The following is a 15,959-nucleotide window of genomic DNA, read 5'->3' on the forward strand; positions in this document are numbered from 1 at the left end:
AGGTGGTAACTGATATAAAAAAATAGATAATATAAATGCACCAAGAGACAATTACTAACTGAAGAAAATACTAATTCATAGCACATCGAAAATCTCCTTCCTCATAACACTCAAAATATATGTCCCAAAAGTAGATGACAAAGAAAATCCTGCAAGCAATTGCTACTGGTTTATAAATGAGACAGGATATGATGATGTAGCTGCATTGAATATGTCACAGATGGACACCTCTTTTAATGCCGCCCTAGAACTACACATGGCTCTGGTGGATCAATCCTGAGTGGAACCAGACAACTCAGAAACTCACAGTCACTGTGGATTGATGTAATTTGGGACATGTTGAATATTAGGTTATAAACAAAAATGGCTTTACAAAAACTAAAACATTTCTTTACACATACATAGAGAGAGTCCCTTGGAAATGTAGTGTATACAATTGACCTCTGAAAATAGACAAGGAAAAAAAAACAGGCTGCAGTGTAACTCTGTGCAAAGTGATAGGAATTAGATAGCTTGGGACAAAAGATGTAGAGGGCCTAAGAACTATCTTATCTGTTAGACCGTGCAACAACACTTGTCTATCCATTGCTGATTAGTTCCCAATAAGATGAGCTGAAAAAATCACCACTAAAATGTCTGCATTGACACTGAGAAATTTTAACTGCAGTGACTCAAAATATTTAAAAGGTATGAACTGGAGATCACGTAAAAACAAAGGAAGGTACCAAGATGGGACTGGAGAGTAAACAACTAGTTTCTTAAAAAAACAAAAATACACGTTTTAAGGAGATGCACAACTAGATCAGACACATTTTTCAGCCTAGAAACCCTACAATTCTATGTTGTGATAATTTGGCTCCTTAAAGTTGAGACCGCTAAATTTGATTTAATTCTGTGCGGAGGTTTGGGCTGTAGGTTCAACTATGCGTTCCTATGGGAATTAACATAACAAGCACACCCTAATTTCCCACCCCTATTTTTCGGTCCCCACTAAACAACAAGAGCATTGCACAGTGCAGTGTGCACATGCACAAATTAAAGAGTTCTGCATTGATGATATCCCCAAAACAAATAGAGTATCAACCTTGTGGAGTACAATGTTGATGTTTCTCATATTCTGTCAATGAGAAGCACCACGTCCTTTGAAGTTACTACTTTAAATTTCCACTCCAGGTCCTAAAGCGATGGGTAACACCGTTTATGGAGTTATGCCTCAGTGAATAGACCAACCCTCAATATCCACATGTAATCCAAGATCAGATCCCCTGAAAAATGTATACAAGTTCGGGACATTGAGAATTAAATCATTGCGATTCTGTAGATAAGCACAAAGAGGATAGCTAATACGCACCATAAGCACTGATCATTGAGAATACCACTTTTTTCACAGACAATTTAGATTTCACCATTACTTCCATACTAACACACTCTATTAAATTTCCCACAATCAACGTTACCAAAGTTGGTATCCCACTTATTGCTGTAAATAAGTTAAAACCTACATAACACTTTAATTGATTCATAGTGCCACTCAGGGCAATATGCTCATGGCTTACATAGGAGCATGGTGTCCGATTTACCCCCCCGCCCCAGTCATTTAGCACCAATAGATAAACAAAAATAAATTCAATCCAAATGGCATCATGCCACAAACGTACATCTGAAGTATTCCTAGCAGAATCAGATCCCCCACAAATCAGTAGTACCATCACGGATAACAAATTAATAAGGACCTAGAGGTGAAGGGACCAAGAGCAGACAAAAGCACTCAAGAGGTGACAGCCCAGATAATAGTCATTTCAAAATGTTTAGATATCTCAAAGAAACACATTACAGAAAGTGATGTAGTTCATTGTTTGAGTTACTTTCAGATCCATTTTACTTTTAGCCGTCCCAAGTTCTGTTCCCTCTCCCCTCCCCTCTAGTCCGGCAAGACCAAGTCTATGCAGTGGAACCTAAAAATTCCTCTATTAGTTCCACTGTTGCATTCATGCAAGACCAAAGAGTAGGAGGCATACAGTATGCTACACGCTCTAAGATAATCTTGAATGAGAGATCTGAGTTGGTTTGTAGTGCTGCCACTATATATCTTCACATAAACACAAATAATTATGTATTTGATAAACTAAGATTAACAGGTAATGAATGGATGGATGGATATCATACCTTTTTGTTGGTGTTGTACAGGAAACTTGTAGTTTTATTCAAAATGATGTGACAGATGTTACAGTCACAACAGGTATATAAACCCATTGGTCATTTCAGCCAAGTCCTTTCCTTTAGACAAGGTGTAACTCAGGCATAAGAACTTCTAGATAGTCCTACTCCTTATACATGTTATGCAAGGCTTTTCAGAGAGTAAATTGCCAACACTAGGAACCCCTTATAGTAGTGACCAATGTTGATTCAAAATCTTCAAGACCTCACATTGAGTTTAGAACGTGTGGTAATAAAAGACATGTGTTCTTGTGCTACTGTTTTTTGTTTGACCTTCAGAGTGTCACCGGGCGGATCTTTCTAGCTTTATTTGCTGCTTGATCTTTTGTAACCCCTGGTTTTCAGTATTGAAATAGTCTGATGGATATGCTGTTCAAGGATGCAGTCTTTACTGCAGTTCCTCCGCATCCTAACCATTTCCCCAAATAGGATAGCACATTTAGTACATGGTGGATGTGCACTGTCATGGCGTAAAATACTATTCACAGCTGTTTCTTTTTTGAAGAGTGTGCTCTGCAGTGTATTATCCACTTTGTAATGTTCAACATCCAGGAATTGGATTTGTGTCTGCGACATACTAAGTGTGAAAATTACATTGAAATGGTTATCATTGAGATAATCAAATTATGTTTTCATGTGGGTATTTGTTCCCATCCATATAATAATGACGCCATAACTGTACCATCCCGGATAATAGATCTTCTTGTCCCATTCTGCAGCTGACGGGGCCAAAGCATGGATGATTTACCCAGCCCATAAAGATATTCGCAGATGATGGAGTGAATTTTGGACCCATAGCCGTACCCTGAAGTTGCTGAAACCTCTCCTTATCATACAGGAAGTAGTTATTGGTTAAGATTACATCTACCATTTGAAGCAACATTTTGTTATGCTCAAGATAATTTGCTCTCTGTTTGGACAGAAAAGCATAGACCCACACTAATTTAATGCAGGTATATGAATCATTCACTTATTTGTGGCGAGTGCTTATCAACCTGAGGGGTATCAAGGCGCTGTACAATGATTTCATGCCCAGAGTGAAATAGTCATCTACTCAAGGTCCTCAAACCTGTTGAGGAGGTCTGAGGTATCACAAATAAAAGAAGGAAGATTCACATGCAGCAGAATTAAAAAAGAATCCACAAATCGGGACAAACTTTCTGTAAGGGAACCAATTCCTGAGATAATCGGATACCCCGATGGGAACCGTCCTTTCTTCTGGACCTTAGGCAACGAACATAGGGAGAGAAACCTGGGGCATTCAACTTTCAAAAAGAAAAATTCAGAGTCAGACAACAAACCCACCTCTCTCCAATGTGCCAATCTCTCATTGATAAGTGGTTTTGCAGCTGAGTAAGGTTTCTTGGGTAGTCTTTTATAGCAAGTAGTATTTCCCAGCTGCCTGTGGACCTCTCCTTCATAATCTGTCCTATTCATCAAGACAACATTTCCCTATTTATCTGCTTCACGAATAATCAGAAGGTGTCCTCTACCAAGGTAATCAGGGCAGCTCTTTCCTCCTTGGAGAAGTTGTCTTTGTTGTAGTTGTCAAAAACATTTTCATCATTTTGTCCTCTAAACAATACAGATAATCAGTCAATATTTTGAAGAAAACATGAATACTATTAAGATGTACACCTTGTGGAGTAAACTTGCTATGTTGGTGCAGACTTCTGTCACAAGTATAGTCCTGTTTAATGTTAAGATCTTTCATCACCTCATCCACAGTTAGGATCTCCTCACCGTCCAAAATTAGCAATAGCGAGATATCTTTGAATTGTGCATGTAAATGAAAATGACCTTTGAACTTGGCTTACATATAAACTTAAAAACATCAATATGTAAATCTGAAAAAGTGCCAATCTAAGTCCTTCATTTAAGACAAACATTTCATAAATTTTTAGGGAGCGATCTGACAAGTTTGTAACTAATTATTATTAATTGTGATGGGCAGAACACGACACCATCCAATTCCAGGTAAGCTGCCCTCATTTGTTCAATCACTACTTCTGGTTTCAAGTGAGTACTCCTTCCATTCTTTCTGTTTTTTCTCCACCCACTCTCCTTGTCTTGTGATAAGCCTCTGTTGTTTGTTTCTGATGCTGTACATTAATACCTCTTAGAAAAAAGATGAGGAGCTACTAGGATTAGCAGTCTTGTCATTAATACTACTAGGGCCTGCTTCCTCAATTGAGGACACATCAGAACTGCTGTTTATACTCAACAAACTACTTAAATCCTGTAAAAGTTGGGAGCCAGGTTTAGGTACCGCTATGCCATCAAATTCACGGGCAAAGGTAAATATCCTTCCATTCTCATAGTCTGTGTCATCTCTAGCAATCTTACTAATCTCTTTAACTACTATCTGGTGTTGTTGGATCTGATCCTTTAAAAACATGTAATTCTTATATGTGGCCTCTTATAGGTCTAAGCCTCTAATTTCTACTTCAAGAGATTGTATTCCCTCTCTAAGTTTGAGAGATTTCCTCTCAACATGTTGGCTAAGGATCCTCATCATAGCGAAGGACCACCTCACACCTGCCTCCCACTCATATGAAGCAAACTGAGTATAATCACAAAATAGGGAATCAAACTACACATCAACATCCAATGAACAGTTCACACTGCCTGTCAAGTCACACACAGACACCCCACACTGCCACTCTGCCACATACTCATACCATAGGTCAGCAGCAAAGGAGAATAATGAATGGGCCAGCCAAAAGTGAAGTGGACAGTGCTGGAAAACAATGGAGCAAGCCACATAGCATCTGTACATCACATGCAAGATAAGGTACATTTCACATGACCCTTAGGCCATCAAATCAGACATGGGTGGCACAGTGAGTGAAATTAAGCCAAACTGATCTCAGTGCAAAAACTCAGTGAAACATCAAGGCAAGCCATGCATAGGCACAGGGGTGATAGGAAGTGTCTGAAGTCAAACAGTGACCAATCACACATCTGTGTCAACTTACCTGACAAGTGTATGTCATCTGCACAACACACATGGCTCAATGTCACACTCCATGGCTGTCAAACAGAAGTAGGACCTTCACACATACCCCTCCTCCACCCATCTCACACCATGTCAGTAGTGGACAGGTGAGGAGTGTACTGTAAATAAACACATAGAGGAGTCACTCACAATGGGTAGGCAGCAGAAGCACAGATAGGGGATGTTATGACTCCACATCCCACATACCATACTGGAGCCAAAAATGGGTCAAGTGTCAGCAATGCATGACAAAACTCACAAATAATATCAGTGTGGCTGAGCACAAACAGTAACAAGACACATGGCTGATCAACAAAACACAACACAGACTTGGCACTCACACACTCTGCATACTCACAACTGGCAGCAACAAGAAGTAGGTGTCCCCCAGGACACACCAACACACTGCATAGTGCTCAACCTGCAGCTCCTACATGTGCCCACAATCAGAAGCACATATCTGACTTTTGACACAAACAGGCACTCAGCTTCTGGGGTATGAGTGTGTGCAGTTGGCATTGCAGTGGCACACACACATCAACATCACTGACAAAGTCACTCCCTTCACGCTTCATAACCGCTGAAGGGCACACATACAAATGTACCCATGTGACTAGGAAGCCAGGCCATCACAAGATGACCACACATCAACACTGCTGTTCACCTATCAAGAAAGATCACACAGCTATAATGGACCTTGGCCAGCCTGCAAGTAATCCTGTGGATAGAATTCTCCTCTGTTCTGGTATTGCATCCTAACATGACATGTGTACAATTTAGCAACCCTGACCATGGAATGATTAGGATAACAGTATATCACACTCAACCATCATTGCACCCTCAAGCGTCAGAGTCAACAAGAACAAAAGTGCCTGTCACCTCTGGAAAACTCTGAAAAAGTAAAACAAGCAATTGGCTATGTAAAAGTGGCATAAAGAACATGTGTCACATGAAACCATACCCAGAAATAAAACCTCTTATTTAGCAAGTACATTGACAAAGCAGACAACAGCAGTAACTGGCTTTATTACATAATACACAGATAGACCACAAAAGTGGTCAAGAGCAAGGCCAGGGGCCAGTCCATAGTTCAAAGTAGGTACATGTGTGCATGAGAATCTGCACATGGAATGGGAATCCAAAATTACAGACAGAAAGGCCAGTGGCTAGTCCATAGTTCAAAGGAGTGACATGTGTGCATGAGAACCTGCACAGGGAATGGGCATCCAAAGTTACTAACAGCAAGGCCAGTTGCCAGTCCATAGTTCAAAGGAGGGACATGTGTGCATGAGAACCTGCACAGGGAATGGGCATCCAAAGTAGACAACAGCAAGGCCAGTGGCCAGTCCATAGTTCAAAGGAGGTTTGTGTGTGCATGAGAACCTGCACAGGGAATGGGCATCCAAAGTTACAAACACCAAGGCCAGTGGCAATTCCATAGTTCAAAGGAGGGACATGTGTGCATGAGAACATGCACAGGGAATTGGTGAAAGGGTACACTGCTATGGTCAGCAACACAACTAGGGGGCTAACAATGGGCAGTCCAGGCACAGCTGTGGGAGAGATAGATGTGGGAGGGGGACTTTGCCTCAGACTTGGCTGTCAGTCGAACTGGGAGGTGGCTGATTGTGGGGCCCAGTTGGAGGACTGGACCTGGGAGAGAGAGGACCAGCTGAGGTAGAGGCATCAGTGGCTTTGGGAGGACTGCTTGGACTGGGTGGTGTGGTGGCACGTGGATGCGGAAACATGCTGCTGTGAGACACAGTGTGGGAGGGAGAATGTGGAGGGCTGCCTTTCCACTTCTTGGGGATTCAATAGGTAATAATTGTGTTGGTAGGAGTGGAAAGTGGGGCGGGCACAACAGGCACACTCTCCACCAAAGTTGCATAAGGTGCAGGTGGTGGCCCTCCCTCTGGGAATCTGCTGGACCTGGCAGTATGCTTGGCCTGGCCTTGCCTTTTCCCCTCCATCCCCTGTTGACCAGGTGAACCCCCCACAGTGCCCTCCTATCCCAGCTTCACTGGGGTGTGGGTGGGAGTTGAAGTTGTGGGTGAATCTGCCTTAGAAGGCTTTTTCTGTGGACTCTTAGCAGGCACCAGCTTCATAGCAGGCACAGCAACTGTTTGCCTGTCTTTGGGAGCTGCTTTTGGGATGGGAGTGTCCTTGGATGGGGCATATTTTGAGGCATTTGAGCCTGAGGCCTGCTTCTTGGCTCGATGCCCCTGAGTGTCACCTGAAAGGCTTGTGCCTTTGCGCTCCTATGAGATTTTTTCTTTTGGGGGGGATGGTGTCTGCACTCTGGGGGGTTTGGGGTGCTGCTGTTGTGTGCTGTGTGTGGAGTACCTGGAGCCTGAGGGCTGTGGTGTGTGATCACTCTTGTCAGATGTTGCCACTGGCAGGGGGGCTGCCAAAGGCACTGGAGCTGGACGCTGAGCCTGTGACAGCTGAATGGCTGCTGTCACTGTGGAGGACAAAGACTGGACAGTTCTGTGTAGCTCACCCACATCAGAATAAACGCCCTCCATGAAGGCAACTACCTGTGCCAACTTCTAGTCATGGTCTTGGAAGGCATTGAGGAGAGTTGTCTGACCCACACACAGCTGGCACAAAAGGTCCACAGTCTCAACACTGAGGGCAGCAGGGGAGACAGGAACAGGGGCAGCGGTGCCTAGGGGGAAGCACACTCTTCCCTTCTTACTGTTGCAGGCACTTGCAGCACTAGTGGAAGTAGCTGGGAGGGTGGACACTGGAAGATGTGTGATGGAAGAGGAGGCAGATTTCCCACTTCCTGTGCCCACCAACATCGAAGAGTCACCGCTGGCATCAGATGACGTTGAGGTTGGTGTTTCTGGGCATGATTCTTCAAGGGCACTCTTGTCCCCCTCTTAGGCGCTGGTCACATCAGTTTCATTGAGATCACGTGTAGCAGTTGTACAAGATGCCTCTCCACTGGTGTCCATCTCCTGTCCTTCTGTGCACTCGGTAGATGCTGCAAAAGACAAAGACGTAGGTACAGTTTAGTGCCATACTCACAATAACCATATGCAAACAATGCACAAAAAAATGAGGATACCCCCATGTGGCACACTACCCTGTGCAGTCTGCATGTGCAACCTTAATGCAAAAATCAAAAGATGCATGGTAACATGCATACTTGGCATTAATGACCCATGTGATATTCACACAGCCAAATAGCTTGTCTGCGCCTCCATGTCACCTGACATACATATTCTTATGTGCCTGTTGGTGAGATAGATGTAAATCTCAACAGGTTGCCACAGTCACATATGGAGTCACTTTAAAGGGACAACACAGTTACAGACTCCAAAACTGCCCTATTGCAATGGCCATAAGCTCCTGCTATCCTCTATGTTGTGCTCTGAAGCACAACTGCAGTTGCATAGTGGTGTCAGATGTGTAGTTCAGACAATGTCGTTGTCAGACACTGCACACATCCACGACAGCACACTAAGATGAGGCACACTGCTGTTCACTGCCCAGTGATGTCTATGACTACCCTAATGCAGCAGATGCTATAAGACCGCATTTCAGCATGCAATGTCAAGGGCCATTACATTAAAGACATGAGAAAGTACATGTGGCGTAAATGCATGACAGCTGCACTCAACACAGAGGCCACTTACAAGCCATTGCATCACACTAGAAAGATCACAGTGCTCCGCACTGGCTCAGGGTTGGGATACGTGCAGTCAATCACACCCAAAGTCACCCATCGCAGAATACTCACCCCCAACTTGCTTCTGATGGGCCCTCAAATGCCCTATGGTTGTGTCACTGCCAAGACGTGGGCCTTTAGTGGCGTCATGCTCCTGCGCGCCACCCTGCTAGTCCGAGGGAGCAGTCCCAGCGTAATCACTGCCACGTTTTTGCTCAGCCAGCAGATGTCATCCCACCTCTTGTGACAGTGTGTGTGCCGTCGGTTGCAGACACCCAGAACCTGCACCTTGTGTGCAATGGCTCTCCATAAGGCCATAGCTCATTGAGGAATAGGCTGGCAGACAACACATATGTCTCACTCTGTCCATTCAGTGATGGGTCCCTGTCAAATTGGGCAGTAACTGTGCAGGCCAGGGAAGCTCACACTGCGGTTTGACGTGGGCCAGCAGAATAGTCACATGCATGTACAAAATGAGAGGGCAAACAGTGCCTACATATGCAAGTCTGTACACTTAAGGGCAATAATGGAAGGGCTATGTTCCTGAAGAACAACAATCTGCTGTTTCATATGTGGATTTTCACAAAGAGTGTCACCCTCAGTCACTTCACCCTTGTGCATACTGCTCACAGATCCATGGTGGCAATACAAAGTCAAGCACATTCCCATCAGTACCCTTTGGACGAAAAGTCTTTGTAATGTCACAAATGAGCATGAGGGAACCTCATGGACTCAAACATCGATTAGCAAAGGCATTGTCTGTTCTGACTTCCACTTTCCAAACTAGCAGTCTCACTCTATGGCTGCAAAAACACTGCATGTCCCTCCAATACTGAAATGAAGCCCGGGAAATGTGTTAAATAGGCAAGAAACCCATTTTAACAGAAGTCAGCATGCTAGGCAGGGTATCACACAAACCCACACTCCCAGGCACATACTACAGCAGATCAACTTCATGTGTGCACTAGCTGCACTCCCCTACTTTCACTCTGAAACACTTACCATGACATCAGGAGCACCACATAGCCTCCCATACTGTGACAGCACCTCATCCACTTGATAAACCGAAGGGCAAGGCGGTCGCTATCGCGATTTGGCAGCTTTACATTGGTGCCAATGACCGGTCCGCGGTAGCGGTGCACGCATACCGCGATTTTCAAATGTGCATTTCACTACTGCAATTGCGGTTCCCATTGTCTGTAAGGGCATGGGCATTGGCGGAGACACACCGCAGGGTCAGGCAGTTGCTACTGAGATTTGGCAGCATGAAATTGGTGCCTATGCCCGAGATTGTGGTGGACGAGCACTCCAACCACCATTTTCCAATGTGTATATCACTACTATGATTGTGGTTCCCATTGGCTGTAGGGGCATGGGCATTGGTGGTGACACACCGCAGGTGCCAGGCGGCGGCTATCGTGATTTGGCAGCATGAAATTGCTGCCTATGGTGGTGATTGTGGCAGCGGAGCTCTTTTACGGCACCTATGGACACATCATGCTGTAGCAATGGCAATGGCCAGTTCTCAATATTGAACAGTGAACACTTACTACGAATCATGCCACTGGGTATTTCAAGGAAATGGTATTCTTAACATTTGACTCACTGATGACTACACATGCCATGTCAGTGCAAAGGTTTACATGCATTTCCTTGTACTCCCTCACATGTGACTTATGATACTGTTGTGCATGTACACAGATCTGTGGTGTGATGGACTCTCCAATATGTACACATGCCAATGTGTGATATGGCTAGGCAACACCCATTGATGAAAAAATTCTAATTTCTAATTTAAAACATTTATAAAGCGCAACGTCCACCGAGCGGTTTCTTGGCGCTAACAGAGGTCCGAATTACTGAGGATTGCAGGGATGAGTGTGTTTATGAAGGGAAGGCCTGTCTAAACAGGAACGTTTTGAGGTCTTTTCGAAAAGAGGCATAGTGGGTGGCAAAACGTAGGTGATCAGGCAGAGAGTTCCAAAAGGTGGGGGCCAAGGTAGAAAAATTGGCACCACCCCACTTTTTTCGCTTAAAACGTTGGGTTTGGAGGAAAGCTTTGGAAGAAGACCGGAGCTCTCTAGATGGAACATATATCAGCGAGGAAATGAAGGCCGGGGCAGTGCCTTGCCGGGCCTGGAAGGTCATACAGGCGGTCTTGAAAAGGGAACGCTCCCTGATAGGCAGCCAGTGGAGCTCCCTAAGGAGGGGGGAGGAATGATGGTAGCGTGGAAGACCGTAAATAAGCCGGGCCGCGTGGTTCTGCACCACCTGGAGCCTCCGTAAGCTGTATGCCGGAATGCCATTATAGAGGGCATTGGCATAATCCAGCCGCGAGATAACCAATGCGGCCATGATCAGTTTGAGAGCCTGGGGGGAAAAAAAACGGGAAACGGTACGGATTGTTCGAAGGGTGAGGAAGCAAGAGGAGACTACGGAACTGATTTGGGAGTGAAGGGTGAGATGACTGTTAATTTTCACTCCCAGTGTTTTTACTGTGACTGAAGGGGTAGGGGCGGGACCAAGAGTGGGGGGCCAAAAGTGGGGGTTCCAGGGACTGGATGAACCACCAGTGAGAACCAACTCGGTCTTTTCCGGGTTCAATTTAAGATGGTTGTGGTTCATCCAGTCCCTGATGAAAATCATAATGGACTGAAAATTAGAAACAGAGAGAGAGGAGGAAGAAAGATCGAAGATAAGCTGGAGGTCATCTGCATAATTAAATACAGTGACCTCCAGCTGCTGAAGAGCGAAAATAAGAGGGGAGATATAAAGGTTGAATAGTAGAGGAGAGAGGGAAGAGCCCTGGGGGACACCACAGGTGACGGGGAGTGAGGTGGTCGTGAAGGCTCCCAGCCGAACCGCCTGGGTACGGTCCCTCAGAAAGGAGGAAATCCAAACCAGGGCTGTTCCCTGGATTCCGGCCGCCCTGACACGGGACAAGAGGATGTTGTGGTCCACCGTGTCAAAAGCGGCGGAGAGATCCAGGAGCACCAGCGCCTGGTGTTGGTTATTATCCATTCCCTTCCTGAGTTTATCTAGGACCGATACCACGACTGATTCGGTCGAGTGCCTGGGACGAAAGCCAGCCTGGCGGGAAGCCAATCCCCCATTTGCCTCTACGTGGGCGCTGAGGACCGCGGTGACGTGGCGCTCTAGCACCTTGGCCAAGTAGGGCAGTAGGGAAATGGGGCGGTAATTGGCTGAGATGGATAGGTCCGCGCCAGGCTTCTTCAGTATGGGCACTATGATGGCAGATTTGAGTGCAGGTGTCACGACTCCCTGGGTCAGAGAGTTATTCAGAAAAGTGACGGGGGGTTCAGGGCAGAAGGAATAGATTTGTTGCAGAATGCGTGCAGGACAGACATCTGTGGGGGAACCCGATTTAACCTTAGGGAGAATCTCCAAGAAAGCTTCCTGGGTAAGGGGGGGAATAGAGGTAAGACAACATGGGGCGGTCGGAGGAGGGGGGTCAATGAAGGCAGATGAAGGGGGAGGGATGTTAGCCTTGATGGTGACAATCTTGTCTCGGAAATAAGAATTGAGTTGGGCACATAAAGACTGGGATGGAGGAATTTGGGGTGAGGCTCTGTCAGAGAAGGCTAGATCATTCACTATGCTGAAAATCTCCCTGGGCTTATTTTCAGCTGACGTGATTTCGGCAGAAAAATAGGCGGTTTTGGCATCAAGGATTGCCGTTTTATAGTTGGCAAGTGCAGAGAGATAGAGGGTTTTTAATGAAGGACAGTAGTCCTTCCTCCAATGTCTCTCTGCTTGTCGGACGGTCAATTTAAGTTTTTTTAAGTTGCCATCAAACCATCTATTTGAATCCTTGGGTCGACGGGTGGAGATACGGCGCAAGGGAGCTTCAGAGTCACAGCCTCTAGCTAGCCAGGCATTAATTGCCTCGGCTTGAGAGTTTGACGAGAGGCCCGCGAGGGTCGGGGTGGAATTCCGGAGCAGGGAGGTCAGAGCGGGAAAGTCAACTCTATTCCAATTTCGGGCCCATGTGTTTTTGGCACGTGGGATTTTAGGAGCTGGTTCAGTAAAGATGAAAAAGGAAATGAGGGCATGATCCGACCAGGGGCAGGGAAAAACAGTCACCGGGGAAATTGGGAGGTTAAGCGACCATACCTGGTCGAGAATGTGACCATGAGAATGGGTGGGAACCGAAATATGCGACATAAAGTTCAGAGAGAGAAGAAATTCTGTGAATTCTTTCGAAGTGGCGCACTCGGAAGGGTCGGAAGGCCAATAATTAAAATCGCCGAGCACCAGGACCGAAGCGTAGTTGACTACCAGGGTGGCCAGTAAGTCCTGGAACGCAAGTAGGAATAGGGGCGAGGGCTGGGGTGGGCGATACATCAAGAGACAAGTGATGGGGGGAGAGAAATAGAGGGATCGGGCAACAAGGAATTCAGAGGGGGGGATAGAAGGAGATGAAAGGATTTGAAAATTTAAGTCCGCCCGAGCAATCAATGCCACACCACCGCCTGTCCTGCCCGCCGGGCGGTCAGAGCGTAAGGCAACGTAGGAAGGGGGGAGGGTGGCCAGGAGGACGGGGAGGGACGAGTCACAGAACCAGGTCTCGGTCAGGAGTAATAAATCTGGCTTCTCCGAGTCGAGGAGGACAGATAGCTCATGGTGGTGTTTAACCGCAGATCTGGTATTAAGTAAGATGACAGATAACGGAGGAGCAGAGGGGAGGGGGTCAGATAAGGAGGGGCAGAGCAACAATGGGGCCGGCAATGGCGGCAGCGGTATAAGGGTAGAAGAGGGAGTGAGATCTAACGACGCGATGTGCTTACCGATGGATTCTGAGAGTGGCCAATGGCCCTGAAGAGAGGTCAGCTCCTCAGAGGAATAGCACATAAAATTGGCATGGGGACGTGCCCCTAGCCCCGTCCAGCCGCGGACGGGCGCAGACGGGCTTGCCTTATGCGCGCCTTCGGCGCGCAAACGGCGCGCCCGCTGCGCGTTCTGGGGTTGCACATTGAAAAAGGAGATCTCTATGGCGGGAAGGGGGCGTGGCCTCTAGATGGGCGTGGCCAGGCGCGAAGGAAGCCGAGTGGAGGGTGACGCGTGAGCGCTGGATCCGCTACACGGCGCCCTCGAGGGGTAAAGTGCAAGGTGCTAGTGGCAGTCAAGGTAGGCTTGTCAACAAACAGAAAATACACAAAAGTACAGTTTTAAAATCACTGCTCCCGGCAATTTGCCTCAGGAGAACGAACCAACTGGGCGCTTGTAGGTCAGCGCTTTAAGTATGGCGGGAAGGGGGCGTGGCCTCTAGATGGGCATGGCCAGGCGCGAAGGAAGCCGAGTGGAGGGTGACGCGTGAGCGCTGGATCCGCTACACGGCGCCCTCGAGGGGTAAAGTGCAAGGTGCTAGTGGCAGTCAAGGTAGGCTTGTCAACAAACAGAAAATACACAAAAGTACAGTTTTAAAATCACTGCTCCCGGCAATTTGCCTCAGGAGAACGAACCAACTGGGCGCTTGTAGGTCAGCGCTTTAAGTATGGCGGGAAGGGGGCGTGGCCTCTAGATGGGCGTGGCCAGGCGTGAAGGAAGCCGAGTGGAGGGTGACGCGTGAGCGCTGGATCCGCTACACGGCGCCCTCGAGGGGTAAAGTGCAAGGTGCTAGTGGCAGTCAAGGTAGGCTTGTCAACAAACAGAAAATACACAAAAGTACAGTTTTAAAATCACTGCTCCCGGCAATTTGCCTCAGGAGAACGAACCAACTGGGCGCTTGTAGGTCAGCGCTTTAAGTATGGCGGGAAGGGGGCGTGGCCTCTAGATGGGCGTGGCCAGGCGCGAAGGAAGCCGAGTGGAGGGTGACGCGTGAGCGCTGGATCCGCTACACGGCGCCCTCGAGGGGTAAAGTGCAAGGTGCTAGTGGCAGTCAAGGTAGGCTTGTCAACAAACAGAAAATACACAAAAGTACAGTTTTAAAATCACTGCTCCCGGCTATTTGCCTCAGGAGAACGAACCAACTGGGCGCTTGTAGGTCAGCGCTTTAAGTATGGCGGGAAGGGGGCGTGGCCTCTAGATGGGCGTGGCCAGGCGCGAAGGAAGCCGAGTGGAGGGTGACGCGTGAGCGCTGGATCCGCTACACGGCGCCCTCGAGGGGTAAAGTGCAAGGTGCTAGTGGCAGTCAAGGTAGGCTTGTCAACAAACAGAAAATACACAAAAGTACAGTTTTAAAATCACTGCTCCCGGCAATTTGCCTCAGGAGAACGAACCAACTGGGCGCTTGTAGGTCAGCGCTTTAAGTATGGCGGGAAGGGGGCGTGGCCTCTAGATGGGCGTGGCCAGGCGCGAAGGAAGCCGAGTGGAGGGTGACGCGTGAGCGCTGGATCCGCTACACGGCGCCCTCGAGGGGTAAAGTGCAAGGTGCTAGTGGCAGTCAAGGTAGGCTTGTCAACAAACAGAAAATACACAAAAGTACAGTTTTAAAATCACTGCTCCCGGCAATTTGCCTCAGGAGAACGAACCATGAAGGTCTAACTACATAATGTTCCTATTTCACTGTGTAGTTTGCTTTGCTCATGTACATACTTGATCTTCATGCACAGACTGTGCTCATTGTGTTGTTAATGTGTGCTCTGTTTGACTTACGCAGGAAGGTATGGCAGGTTAAGCAGCTACGTAGAAGCCAGCAGTGTTGCTGTTTCACACATATGCTGTATGAACTACTCTCAGGGCTGGTTTCGCAAGATGTTGAAATGTACCTTTTGGCATTCACATAGTCTTAATCTGTTTCGGGGGTACTCACTGTGTGAATACTGGACAAGTGTACAACTAGTGTATCTCAAGCTGTTCCTACATGTAAATTGTTCTGTAAGCTGAAGTTTGATGCCAGTCATTGTTGGCGCTGTGTCAGTCAAAACTTAAGATGTTGGACACATCTCATAGGGGGATTGAATTGACTTGTGTCCCCTTTCTTCTCACCTAGGAGGCGACCAAATGTGCATCATCCATTCACATTGCTTATGGACATGGAGGATGAGGACATCATTCGTAAATTTCATTTGGATCGACCTAACCATTAAGCCCTATGTGGTCAGATGG

Source organism: Lissotriton vulgaris, chromosome 2_1, assembly GCF_964263255.1.
Source record: "Lissotriton vulgaris chromosome 2_1, aLisVul1.2, whole genome shotgun sequence".
Taxonomy (NCBI): Eukaryota; Metazoa; Chordata; class Amphibia; order Caudata; family Salamandridae; genus Lissotriton; species Lissotriton vulgaris.